This window comes from Limulus polyphemus, unplaced genomic scaffold, assembly GCF_000517525.1.
Source record: "Limulus polyphemus unplaced genomic scaffold, Limulus_polyphemus-2.1.2 Scaffold11473, whole genome shotgun sequence".
In the NCBI taxonomy this organism is placed as follows: Eukaryota; Metazoa; Arthropoda; class Merostomata; order Xiphosura; family Limulidae; genus Limulus; species Limulus polyphemus.
The window spans coordinates 7,267-7,981 of NW_013677083.1; the positions used below are offsets into that span (position 1 = coordinate 7,267).

The window sequence follows — 715 nt, forward strand, 5'->3', positions numbered from 1 at the left end:
ATGTATCATATATTAAACATTATCACAAACATACATATTTACCTTCTTATGTTATGTTGAAGAAACATGTATCATACATTAAACATTACCACAAACATACACATTTACCTTCTTATGTTATGTTAAAGAAACATGTATGATACATTAAACATTACCACAAACATACATATTTACCTTCTTATGTTATGTTGAAGAAACATGTATCATATATTAAACATTATCACAAACATAGTGATTTACCTTCTTAAACTTTTGTATCAATACTGAAAGATTTTGTTTTCTAGGAAATTTCCTCGAGACAACGCTTCTTAACCATTCTATCTACACATAAAATAAAGATTTTTAAAGGAAAAATATGATAAATTGTTAAATACTGAAAGGTTCTGCTTATATATATAACATTAAGAAATAACTTTCCCCAATATTATTTTGTTTTCAATTTCAAAAGCTTTGAAGTCAATATATTTTACATGTTATAAAACTTTAGATTTGGTACAATATAATCCTGGCAATTAAAATACATAATTATTGTACACAAAACCAATTCCTTTGTTGATACAGATATTAAATAATAGTACATGAGCTATGCATGTACGTATGGGTGAATATATATATGTGTATCGAGTATTTAGTAACAATTTAACTGAAAGGCATATAAATATATATATATTTGTCATCTTTGGTTTTGACATTAAAAGTTATAACAAAAAACAGA

At 24.3% G+C, this 715-nt stretch overlaps 1 long non-coding RNA gene across 1 annotated transcript in view; it reads right to left on the reverse strand.

Moving 5' to 3' along the window:
- LOC106476756 overlaps positions 1-396 on the reverse strand; it is a 2,322-nt gene extending 1,926 nt beyond the window's left edge. Inside the window, exon 1 of the long non-coding RNA XR_001291926.2 lies at positions 43-396. This is a non-coding gene — a long non-coding RNA (uncharacterized LOC106476756). The remainder of the gene's footprint in view (positions 1-42) is intronic.
- Positions 397-715: the final 319 nt, after the last annotated feature.